General features: G+C 49.7%; 1 protein-coding gene across 1 annotated transcript in view; it reads left to right on the top strand.

Annotated features, from left to right (window-relative positions):
• The window catches only part of LOC144934544 (HUWE1-associated protein modifying stress responses-like), a 37,321-nt gene that overhangs the window by 14,557 nt on the left and 10,503 nt on the right, over positions 1-12,261 (top strand). The window lies entirely within an intron of this gene.

Here is a 12,261-nt window from a genome sequence, read left to right as displayed (position 1 = left end):
AACGAATTCATTATAAGGTCCCACTCAATTGCACACAAAGTGCTTGCAACATATGAACCTTATGGCGGTACCCCGGGGTACCATAGTACCCCGGCTCTCGCACAATGTCCGTGATGCAGTCATTTTTAGTCTGTTGATGGCCGGCGATGCGGCATTCGACTCATCTCGACGAGCTGCACACGATGCACGATGGTACGTACGAGCGGTCAGGGTTTCAGCGCAATCGTCCTCGCTGAGTTTCCACATGGCGGAGTAGCACTTATTTTGGATTGATTGGTACCCCAGTCGCGGAATTAAGTACACCCCTGAAAGAAAAAGTGTCCCAGAAATAAAATATTTAATTGCCTCGGCCATTTTGTATGATTTGTTACCCCGGGGTACCGCCATAAGGATCATATGAACCATGATACCTTGCTGATCTCGTCAAGGAGCATAAACCATCACGCAGACTCCGGTCATCCTCGGAGAGTGGCTTTTGCTTAACCATCGAACTAAGACGGTCACTGTATCGCGCTCTTTCAGATACGCTTCTGCGGCTGTCTGGAGCGCTCTTCCGATATTAGAAATCCATTGGAGCTATGCATTTTAAGTCTAAATTGATAATTCATTTCTTTAGAATTGCTTTTTTTGTTTAGTTGGTTGTATTTCCCCCGTACCTCCGATTAGCACGACTGTCTACGTACGATGCGAAAGAAGTTCAACCTGCAACCGTATGTGTATGTATATATATACCGACGGTTGCAATGAATGCCATTTGATTCGTTCTGTACTTATTTAACGGTGGTGGTCGTTTGGCTGGTCTGGAAGGCAGCTCAAGTTTAATTTAACTGAATTTATTTCACAAGCAACATTTTGTCGATTATAAATATACTTTAGAATAAATGACGCTTGCTCTGCACATGTGTGGCTCGTACAAAATTATTACATTTTTCCATTAAGAGATGCTTCTCCGATGTTTTTTAGTGGGTTTCAAAGGTACTGTTTACAAAAGTAAATTTGGTGCAGCATAACCAAGATGTAAACATTCCAAGAAACATAGTAATTTAACTAGATCGGACGGTTTTACTGAATCTGTATTTACGCAAGCCATTTGTTGTGAATCGGATATTTAATTTACCAATATGCATCATGCAGTGATCATGATACTTTGTGATTGAATACATTGACTGTAATATTTTGCCTCGAGTTTACTTTTACGTAATGTTTAGGAACATTGAGTGTGTAATGGTTAAGCGAGTGACCTCTGAACCATTCCTGGGCATCCTACCCCCCACCTAAGTCAGTTTTCGCGACCAATATCCCGCCACTCCCTGACACAGTAAGGTTCATCACGTGAACAAAATATGCCAGTTGGTTACTAGTTCAGCACACCGATGTGTTGGAGAGTAAACCCACAACATTTACAGTTCATGTACTGTGACGTTTTGCCGGTAATTATAACCAGCCTCATCAGGCGACGGATATAATTATATTCTCCTTCGTCAACCTGCACTGATGATGCGCGCGGTCAAGTATGGTCAAACAACCCCGACGGCTGATATGGAATCGGGAGGCTGTTATCCAGCAGTGCATTGACATAGGGCAATCGTTCTATAATTTTGTGCAATTAAACCGTATGGCGGTACCCCGGGGTACCATAGTACCCCGCCTCTCGCACAATGTCAGTGATGTCGTAATTTTTAGTCTGTTGATGGTCGGCGATGCGGCAATCGACTCGTCTCGACGAGCTGTACACGATGCACTATTCAAAGTTGCATTTTTTTATAACGGAGTTTTTTATGCTAATGTTTGGCGTTTCGACATCGCGGAGGAGCACTGATTTCGGATTGATTGGTACCCCAGTCGCGGAGTTAAGTACACCCCTGGACAAAATAGTGTCCCAGAAATAAAATATTTAATTGCCTCGGCCATTTTGTGTTATTTGGTACCCCGGGGTACCGCCATGAGGATCATTTGTTGCTTTATTAGAGGTGGCTGCTTTTTGTGTTTTGTCCTTCCCCGCACCTCCGATGAGCATGGTTGGCTATGTACGGTGTGAAAGAATTTCAACATGTATACATATGTACGTGTTTGTTCCCTAATGTTTAGTAGGTGTCAGTAGGAACCCTTAGGATAATGGAGGTTCATTGCTTGAGGCTCACAGTGGCAAACCAATCCCACATCTCCTGTGCTGGACATTATGAGCTTCACTCTGACCTAGCAGCACCTCTGTCGGGATGTATTGTGTGTGGCTCGGATGTGACTTATTGGTGGCTGATGGCCTACTTTTTGTTATGCCTAAGAGCTAATTTGGGCGCCACGGTCGCGAGATGTTAACTCCCTCGCCTGGTATACAGGAGCTCATGGGTTCGATCCCCAACCCCCTGACACCTGTAATATTTGTATTTTGCACATCTCTCTCCCCGTGGTTGTGCGGAATTTTCTCCGCTCCTCTGGTTTTCCCCTCCACATTTAAAATCAATATCACGCGCTTAGAGTATTTGGCTGCTATACTTTTCCACATGATAAGCCACTTCGTTCAGCTATCATTTGTGGCCGGGTCGCTTCTGAAAAAGGGATGTATAGCTCAATGGGCTTTACTTCATAAAATAATAATTTTAGTTTTAATTAAACAGCTCTCAACACTTGTCAATAACAACACCATCCTAAAGCTTTAAAGGGTTAGAACGGGGAAAGGGTTGGTTAAGGTTCTGGATTTTGAGGCCCTGGGTGCACAATTTTGGGTTCTTACTCTGTAGGATGAGACCCTCAGACTCAAAAGCCACCACATTGTAATCACCCCTAAGGTTCGTGGCATTCAGCGATAATGGAAGACTCGACCAAAGCAAGCGGGTGTTTATTTACTTACCAAAGCAAGATAGTTCCACGGCAGAGCGGCTGTTTGACTCCTGCCGTGGACGGGTAACTGTTGAGTCACCCCTGACGAGAGCCCCCCCCCTCCTCTCATCGTTTCTCACGTGCTGCCATCTCCACCGTGTTTAAACTACCCCGGCGCATGCCGCTTCTGCAGCTGATATCCACTGACGCGGCGAGTCTGGCTCCCAGCGTGAGCGTCATCGTCACGGCAGCGTACCAGTCACAGTGCTGCTGCTGAGAGCTGATTTAACTGCCGTGCTCATTGATCACACTCAAAGCTCACAGTAAACATGTACCCACACACACACAATGTAATGTAAATGAACGATTAAACTAAGTGAGAGAAACGACTTTGAAACAGGCGTTTTCTTTTGCCCTGGATGCACAAAGTTGTTGTTAGGCATGCATTGTTGCATGGAATAAATTAAAATTGATTATTGCGCACATAACGTGCATCGTTTTGTGTGTGTGTAGGATGATGGCTCGTCTTGATTTGTTGACGTTGTGTGTGCGATTTTATAACTTGCCGCCATCGCTCCCTGTCTTGGCCAACCTTGACCTACTGGCAATGTCTTGGTAATGTCCACGGGAGCCTGATATTGGGAAGTCGTGAAAGTGCTGCGAGATGTTTGTTGCGTCAATCATTCCTTGGAAATCTTTTTCCTTTTAAAACAAAATTTTTGCAATCTGCTCCACAATGGATATGGCCACTTCAGACCAGTAAACAACACATTTACCCTTGCCTGATTAATCTAACCTATATAATTCATTTTTTGTCTGTCCGTCCGTCTGCGTACGCTCCCTACCGGGGGATTTAGCTCTCGGACCGTGGGGTTCGGCGAGATTAAATTTTGCAGGTGGGCACGCCCCCGGCCCCGCGGTAAACTTAGGCATTTCCGATTTTTCGTCTCTAAACTTTAAATCGGACCGATTATCGATTTAGTGCGATTTCTATTTATTTATTTAACGCTTTATTTATTTATTTACTCTTGCCGGCCGGCGCGGACCACGGCGGTTGCCCCTGGCAACGGATAGCAACGCGTTCGCTGCGGGGTGGACGCCATTTTGAATTACCATTAAAAATATGCGCACGCATTAACACGCGATTCTGAGGTAAATTCATCAAAGTTTCACGTCCTCTTCAATCCCCCCCCACCCCAATGTGTGCAATTACTATTATAGGGTCGGTAGGTAATACAATTATAGCGATTAGACAGTATTATTGTAGCGCGGGGGGGGGGGTTAACGGCCCCAGCACCCAGCCTCAGCCGGATGGGCAATCTAGGCGAGGCCGGAGGCTCTGCACGGTACTAGGCCTCGACACGCAACTCTGTCAGGCGTCGACTTTGTGGTATAAACTCGATATACCCAGCGTTGCCCGGGGAAAAAATACATTTAAAATCTTCTGAAAACTTTCAAACATAACATCCCAATGAAAATACAACTGTGTAATTAAAACTCTAAACCCGACCGCGCCAATAATCGATTCTCTGAATCGCGAAAAGGAATCGAAGGTTGTAGATTCATTTAGAATCGCCTTATTTCCGTTTAATATTAGTTGGTTATAGAGTTGATATAAACTGCTACGAATGGGAAATATCCGGCGTTGACCGGGACTAAAATATAATTAAAAACTCCTGAAAACTTTAAAACATAACATACGAATGATAATAAAACTCTGTAATTAAAAATGGAAACCTCCTATGCGCCAGGAATCGATTCTTTGAATCGCGCAAAGGAATCATCGAAGGTTGTAGATTCCTTTAGGATCGCCCTTAACATGTGGTGAGGGGGAGAGTGGTGAGGGGGAGAGTGGTGGTGGTGTGGGAGAGTGGTGGTGGTGTGGGAGAGTGGTGGTGGTGGTGTGGGAGAGTGGTGGTGGTGGTGGTGGTGTGGGAGAGTGGTGGTGGTGGTGTGGGAGAGTGGTGGTGGTGGTGTGGGAGAGTGGTGGTGGTGGTGTGGGAGAGTGGTGGTGGTGGTGTGGGAGAGTGGTGGTGGTGGTGTGGGAGAGTGGTGGTGGTGGTGTGGGAGAGTGGTGGTGGTGGTGGTGTGGGAGAGTGGTGGTGGTGGTGGTGGTGTGGGAGAGTGGTGGTGGTGGTGGTGTGGGAGAGTGGTGGTGGTGTGGGAGAGTGGTGGTGGTGGTGGTGTGGGAGAGTGGTGGTGGTGGTGGTGTGGGAGAGTGGTGGTGGTGGTGGTGTGGGAGAGTGGTGGTGGTGTGGGAGAGTGGTGGTGGTGGTGGTGTGGGAGAGTGGTGGTGGTGGTGTGGGAGAGTGGTGGTGGTGGTGGTGTGGGAGAGTGGTGGTGGTGGTGTGGGAGAGTGGTGGTGGTGGTGTGGGAGAGTGGTGGTGGTGGTGTGGGAGAGTGGTGGTGGTGGTGTGGGAGAGTGGTGGTGGTGGTGTGGGAGAGTGGTGGTGGTGGTGTGAGAGAGTGGTGGTGGTGGTGTGGGAGAGTGGTGGTGGTGGTGTGGGAGAGTGGTGGTGGTGGTGTGGGAGAGTGGTGGTGGTGGTGTGGGAGAGTGGTGGTGGTGGTGGTGTGGGAGAGTGGTGGTGGTGGTGGTGTGGGAGAGTGGTGGTGGTGGTGTGGGAGAGTGGTGGTGGTGGTGTGGGAGAGTGGTGGTGGTGGTGTGGGAGAGTGGTGGTGGTGGTGTGGGAGAGTGGTGGTGGTGGTGTGGGAGAGTGGTGGTGGTGGTGTGGGAGAGTGGTGGTGGTGGTGTGGGAGAGTGGTGGTGGTGGTGTGGGAGAGTGGTGGTGGTGGTGTGGGAGAGTGGTGGTGGTGGTGTGGGAGAGTGGTGGTGGTGGTGTGGGAGAGTGGTGGTGGTGGTGTGGGAGAGTGGTGATGGTGGTGTGGGAGAGTGGTGATGGTGGTGTGGGAGAGTGGTGAGGGTGAGTGGCGGTTGTTAGTGGTGATTAGTGAGGGGTGAGTGGTGAGGGTTAGTGGTGAGCATGAGTGGTGAGGGTGGGTGTTGAGCGTGAGTGGTGAGGGTGAGTGGTGATTGTTGAGTGTGTGATTGGTGAGGATGAGGGGTGAGTGGTGAGGGTGAGTGGTGAGGGTGAGTGGCGGTTGTGAGTGGTGATTAGTGAGGGGTGAGTGGTGAGGGTGAGCGTGAGTGGTTAGGGTGAGCGGTGAGGGTGAGCAGTGAGGGTGAGTGGTGATTGGTGAGGGTGTGATTGGTGAGGATGTGATTGGTGAGGATGAGTGGTGAGTGGTCAGGGTGAGTGGTGAGGGTGAGTGGTGAGCGGTGAGGGTGAGTGTTGAGGGTGAGTGGTGAGTGGTTAAGGTGAGTAGTGAGGGTGAGTGGTGAGCGTGAGTGGTGAGTGGTGAGCGTGACTGGTGAGGGAGAGTGGTGAGGGAGAGTGGTGAGGGAGATTGGTGAGGGAGATTGGTGAGGGAGAGTGGTGAGGGAGAGTGGTGAGGGAGAGTGGTGAGGGAGAGTGGTGAGGGAGAGTGGTGAGGGAGAGTGGTGAGGGAGAGTGGTGAGGGAGAGTGGTGAGGGAGAGTGGTGAGGGAGAGTGGTGAGGGAGAGTGGTGAGGGAGAGTGGTGAGGGAGAGTGGTGAGGGAGAGTGGTGAGGGAGAGTGGTGAGGGAGAGTGGTGAGGGAGAGTGGTGAGGGAGAGTGGTGAGGGAGAGTGGTGAGGGAGAGTGGTGAGGGAGAGTGGTGAGGGAGAGTGGTGAGGGAGAGTGGTGAGGGAGAGTGGTGAGGGAGAGTGGTGAGGGAGAGTGGTGAGGGAGAGTGGTGAGGGAGAGTGGTGAGGGAGAGTGGTGAGGGAGAGTGGTGAGGGAGAGTGGTGAGGGAGAGTGGTGAGGGAGAGTGGTGAGGGAGAGTGGTGAGGGTGAGGGTGAGTGGTCAGGGTGAGTGGTGAGTGGTGAGTGGTGAGTGGTGAGTGGTGAGTGGTGAGCGTGACTGGTGAGTGGTGAGGGTGAGTGGTGAGGGAGAGTGGTGAGGGAGAGTGGTGAGGGAAAGTGGTGAGGGTGAGTGGTGAGGGTGAGTGGCGGTTGTGAGTGGTGATTAGTGAGGGGTGAGTGGTGAGGGTGAGCGTGAGTGGTTAGGGTGAGCGGTGAGGGTGAGCAGTGAGGGTGAGTGGTGATTGGTGAGGGTGTGATTGGTGAGGATGTGATTGGTGAGGATGAGTGGTGAGTGGTCAGGGTGAGTGGTGAGGGTGAGTGGTGAGCGGTGAGGGTGAGTGTTGAGGGTGAGTGGTGAGTGGTTAAGGTGAGTAGTGAGGGTGAGTGGTGAGCGTGAGTGGTGAGTGGTGAGCGTGACTGGTGAGGGAGAGTGGTGAGGGAGAGTGGTGAGGGAGATTGGTGAGGGAGATTGGTGAGGGAGAGTGGTGAGGGAGAGTGGTGAGGGAGAGTGGTGAGGGAGAGTGGTGAGGGAGAGTGGTGAGGGAGAGTGGTGAGGGAGAGTGGTGAGGGAGAGTGGTGAGGGAGAGTGGTGAGGGAGAGTGGTGAGGGAGAGTGGTGAGGGAGAGTGGTGAGGGAGAGTGGTGAGGGAGAGTGGTGAGGGAGAGTGGTGAGGGAGAGTGGTGAGGGAGAGTGGTGAGGGAGAGTGGTGAGGGAGAGTGGTGAGGGAGAGTGGTGAGGGAGAGTGGTGAGGGAGAGTGGTGAGGGAGAGTGGTGAGGGAGAGTGGTGAGGGAGAGTGGTGAGGGAGAGTGGTGAGGGAGAGTGGTGAGGGAGAGTGGTGAGGGAGAGTGGTGAGGGAGAGTGGTGAGGGAGAGTGGTGAGGGAGAGTGGTGAGGGTGAGGGTGAGTGGTGAGTGGTGAGTGGTGAGTGGTGAGTGGTGAGTGGTGAGTGGTGAGCGTGACTGGTGAGTGGTGAGGGTGAGTGGTGAGGGAGAGTGGTGAGGGAGAGTGGTGAGGGAAAGTGGTGAGGGTGAGTGTGGGTGAGTGGTGAGCGGTGAGGGTGAGTGTGGGTGAGTGGTGAGCGGTGAGGGTGAGTGTGGGTGAGTGGTGAGCGGTGAGGGTGAGTGAGGGTGAGTGGTGAGAAGTGAGGGTGAGTGGTGAGCGTGACTGGTGAGTGGTGAGGGAGAGTGGTGAGGGAAAGTGGTGAGGGTGAATGGTGAGGGTGAGTGGTGAGGGTGAGTGGTGAGGGTGAGTGGTGATTGGTGAGGGTGAGTGGTGAGGGTGAGTGGTGAGTGGTGAGGGTGAGTGGTGATTGGTGAGGGTGAGTGGTGAGGGTGCGTGGGGAGAGTGAGTGGCAGTTGTGAGTGGTGATTAGTGAGAGGTGAGTGGTGAGGGTGAGCGTGAGTGGTGAGGGTGAGGTTGAGCGGTGAGCGGTGAGGGTGAGCAGTGAGGGTGAGTGGTGATTGGTGAGGGTGCGATTGGTGAGGATGAGTAGTGAGGGTGAGTGGTTGTTGTGAGGGTGAGTGATGAGGGTGAGTGGTAAGAGTGAGTGGTGAGGGTGAGTGACGGTTGTGAGAGGTGATTAGTGAGTGGTGAGGGTGAGTGTTGAGGATTAGTGGTGAGGGTTAGTGGTGAGGGTTAGTGGTGAGGGTGAGTGTTGAGGGTGAGTGGTGATTGTTGAGGGTGTGATTGGTGAGGATGAGGGGTGAGTGGTGAGTGTTGAGGGTGAGGGGTGAGTGGTGAGCGTGAGTGGTGAGCGTGAGTGGTGAGGGAGAGTGGTGAGGGAGAGTGGTGAGGGTGAATGGTGAGGGTGAGTGGTGAGGGTGAGTGGTGAGGGTGAGTGGCAAGTGGTGAGGGTGAGTGGTGATTGGTGAGGGTGTGATTGGTGAGGATTAGTGGTGAGTGGTGAGGGTGAGTAGTGAGGGTGAGTGCTGAGCGGTGAGGGTGAGTGGTTGTTGTGAGGGTGAGTGGTGAGTGGTGAGAGTGAGTGGTGAGGGTGAGTTGTGAGGGTGAGTGGTGATTGTTGAGGGTGTGATTGGTGAGGATGAGTGGTGAGTAGTGAGGGTGAGTGGTGAGGGTGTGTGAGGGTGAGTGGTGAGGGTGAGTGGCGGTTATGAGTGGTGATTAGTGAGGGGTGAGTGGTGAGGGTGAGCGTGAGTGGTGAGGGTGAGCAGTGCGGGTGAGTGGTGATTGGTGAGGGTGTGATTGGTGAGGATGAGTGGTGAGTGGTCAGGGTGAGTGGTGAGGGTGAGTGGTTGTTGTGAGGATGAGTGGTGAGGGTGAGTGGCGGTTGTGAGTGGTGATGGGTGAGTGGTGAGTGGTGAGGGTGAGTGGTGAGGGTGAGTGCTGAGTGGTGAGTGGTGAGAGAGTGGTTAGTTTTGAGGGTGAGTGGTGAGGTTGAGTGGTGAGGGTTAGTGGAGAGTGGTGAGTGGTGATTGGTCAGTGGTGATTGGTGAGGATGAATGGTGAGTAGTGAGGGTGAAGTTGAGTGGTGAGGGTGAGTGGTGGTTGTGAGTGGTGAGGGTGAATGGTGAGGGTGAATGGTGAGAGTGAATGGTGAGAGTGAGTGGTGAGTGGTGAGGGATAGTGGTGAGTGAGAGTGGTGAGGGTTAGTGGTGAGGGTTAGTGGTGCGAGTGAGTGGTGAGGGTGAGTGGTGATTGGTGAGTGGTGAGGGTGAGTGGTGAGGGTGAGTGGTGAGGGTGAGTGGTGAGGGAGATTGGTGAGGGAGGTTGGTAAGTGGTGAGTTGTGAGGGTGAATGGTGAATAGTGAGTGGGAGTGGTGAGGATGAGTGGTAAGGGTGAGTTGTGAGTGGTGAATGGTGAGGGTGAATGATGAGTACAGTCAATATGCACTGCTGTTATCATACCAGGTACCACCACCACAATATGTACTCCTCTCATCATAGCAGATACCACCACAGCAGTATGCACTGCTGTAATCATAGCAGGTTCCACCACAATATGCACTGCTGCCATCATAACAGGTACCAACACAGCAGTATGCACTGCTGTAGTGATAGCAGGTACGACCTCAGTCGGTATACACTGCTGTAGCGATAGTAGATACTGCTATCGAGTTGGTAGATACCGCTATAGTAAATACTAAAACAGTCAGTATATACCGCTACAGTCAGTCAATACTGCTACAGTCAGTATATACTACTATACAGTCAGTACATACTACCACGGTGAGTAGCTACTAGAGTCAGTAGATACTATTATAGAGTGAGTAGATACTGCTATAGATTTTGTAGTTACTACTATAGTCAGTGGATACAACTATAGAGTCAGCAGATACTATACAGTTAGTCGTTACGAGTATATAGTCGGTAGATACTACTGTAGGCCCAGTAAATACTACTATGGTCAGTAGTTATTACAGTCACTAAATACTACTACACAGTCAGTAGCTACTACTGGCTCAGTTGATACTACTGTACAGTCAGTAGATACTACTACAGAGTCAATAGATACCACTTCCTCTGTTGTATGTAAGGTGTTGTTAGTATATATACCTACGAGGGGTAAAGATATTTTTTGAGGGGGGGGGGGAGACCGCAATTTTCGGAAACCTTTTGATATCAACTATTTACCTCACACTTTCTACAACTTTTTGGACTTGTGAAAGCCTCTTATATATTTGTTGGTGGAGAAATGTACAAACAGCCCACCGGACTTTGACAATACCTTAGTATCTGTGTATATATATGTAAGGTTTTTAAGAAATATATTTTTCACCCGGGCAAAGCCGGGTACTTCCGCTAGTTGTAATATAAAGGTTTTAGAGGAATGCGAACATCTGCAATTTTCTGAGCTGAAAGTTCAGTATTGCCTTCGAGGAATTACTCGGACTAACCTTGTCAGGCTGCCATTTCATTGACTCGTAACAATCGAAACTCCATGGATTTAAGAATATTTTTTCTGCTATGTTGCTGCAGGGTTTTTTCGACCCAGTTGTATACACGTACACAATCGGCTCTTACTCGCGTGCTTTGATTAATGTATCGCTTGTGTAAAGAACCGGTTTGGATTGAATCCGTGTCCATTGCATAGTTGGCACAGACACTGTGGCCCCGTGCAGTCACCCAGACTTTCTCTTTCCCTGGCTGCACCTGCAACACGGGAAAGGGCAACATGTCCACGTGATGACGATGGGAAACATAGGTCTGGAAGGCCCCATTAACCAGATGGACTTTAATGTTAATTGTATTATTTGGTGCTAATACAGTCTCGGGCTCGCTCGATTGAATTACACGTACGTTGCTGTGCAATGTGCTCAATTGACCCACAGTGTCCATGCAGGGCTCTTGCCTGTTCATTTCAGGAAAACAAGCAACATTTATTTCAGCGGTCACACCCTGCCCGATGACTCTCAGTTGAAACCTGTATTACATTGGTAATATTGTGTCACGAGTTTAATCAGCTTAAAGGTCCTACGTGGTTTTTATTTTCGGTGGGTGAAGCAACTCCGTGCATAATAAAACGTCAGCACACCGGTGTGTGGGAGAGTAAACCCACTACAACAAATTACTCTCCAACGTACCAGTGCTGTATGAGTAACTAATTGGCATGTTTTGTTTACATGAAACACTTTACGAATTGGCTGTCGGGCGGTGTGGCGGGTTTAGCAACACATTTATATTTACGCAATCTAAGCCAAACAAAACTTTATTATGGATATTGGTCAAGAAAGCCTACTACTACTATGTGTTAAACCAATTAGATTTTTATTCGTTTACGATCCGAAATTACTCTCACTCCACCAATGCAGTGCATAATGTTGTAGACGGCTACCCTTTTCTTTGTCCGGCGTGTCTCCTTGTACATTTAAATTGCTTTGCTCACCTCCGCACACTGCTAGTGGATTCTCTGCGCCTAGCCCGGTGACAACAGTGGAGGGGATTAAAGCGACCGGCAGCATTCCTTGTTTGTTTGGGACATTCTGTGATTGCATAATTTCTAACCGCATTATCTGTGGGAACGGTCTTTTGTTCAGCACCAATGCGCGGGAATAAAGAGAAAAGTAGGAAACGCATCTTGGAATGCTGTAAACGTGAAGTGGCAAAGTTTTGCCTTTGACAAGCAACAAAGACGTTATTTTCAGCATGCCCTGTTTTTGTCATGCCCAAATCGTCAATATCTTGTAAAAGACCGGCAGTAATGCCGGTCTTTTACAAGAGATTCTTAAGATGACTAAACTATAAACTAATTTTTATTTTATCAGGTAAGGCCCCACTGAGCTCTATAGCTTTTTTTCAGATGCGACCTGGCCACAAATGATAGCTCAACGAAGTGGCTTATCACGTGGAAATTTATAGCAGCCAACTACTCTTTAACGATCTGTTGTAGTGTATACAGGGATAACCTCAAATTTAACAGTAAGAAGGAACAGTAATTTGTTTTCCAGCATTCAGTTGAGGGTCATAAATTAACATATATTTGTATTTTTTTTTCTTACCCCAGCATTCAGTCGGCATACCCTTGAAAGCAATGCCCAATTTTTAGCCGGGCAGAATGCTTGGGTAATTCTGTACAGACGTTCCAGACTGTTGTGCAATTGCATA

This window comes from Lampetra fluviatilis, chromosome 1 (assembly GCF_964198595.1).
Source record: "Lampetra fluviatilis chromosome 1, kcLamFluv1.1, whole genome shotgun sequence".
Lineage (NCBI taxonomy): Eukaryota > Metazoa > Chordata > Hyperoartia > Petromyzontiformes > Petromyzontidae > Lampetra > Lampetra fluviatilis.
Note: the sequence above shows the minus strand (reverse complement) of the source record. Positions and strands in the feature narration are given on the sequence as shown.